We start from the raw sequence: 246 nt of genomic DNA, 5'->3' as shown, positions 1-246 counted from the left end.
TGTCTCTTTGCCCAAAAAAAACATGGATTCATTGCAAGGCTAGATCGTGTAAAAGGAAGCTAATTGGATTGCTAATTAAAACTGTTACTCACCAGAGGATCTGTCATTAACAGGCTTTATTTTATTAGATTGGTTCATGTTCAAGCCTCTCCACAGAATGGTAATGTACAGAAGATTCCATGTCACATGTTAATTGAGCTGTAATCATCATTAAGGTTAGGGTTCTAATCTATCTATCTATCTATC

At 35.4% G+C, this 246-nt stretch overlaps 1 protein-coding gene across 1 annotated transcript in view; it reads left to right on the top strand.

Annotated features, from left to right (window-relative positions):
• LOC118338448 overlaps window positions 1-246 on the top strand; it is a gene marked incomplete in the record, with an annotated part of 10,644 nt that overhangs the window by 1,348 nt on the left and 9,050 nt on the right.

The sequence above is a fragment of the Morone saxatilis genome, unplaced genomic scaffold, assembly GCF_004916995.1.
Source record: "Morone saxatilis isolate NCDOM2014 unplaced genomic scaffold, NCSU_SB_2.0 Contig4, whole genome shotgun sequence".
Classification (NCBI taxonomy): Eukaryota; Metazoa; Chordata; class Actinopteri; family Moronidae; genus Morone; species Morone saxatilis.
The sequence above is the reverse complement of the archived record's forward strand: the minus strand, read 5'-3'. Positions and strand labels throughout refer to the sequence as shown.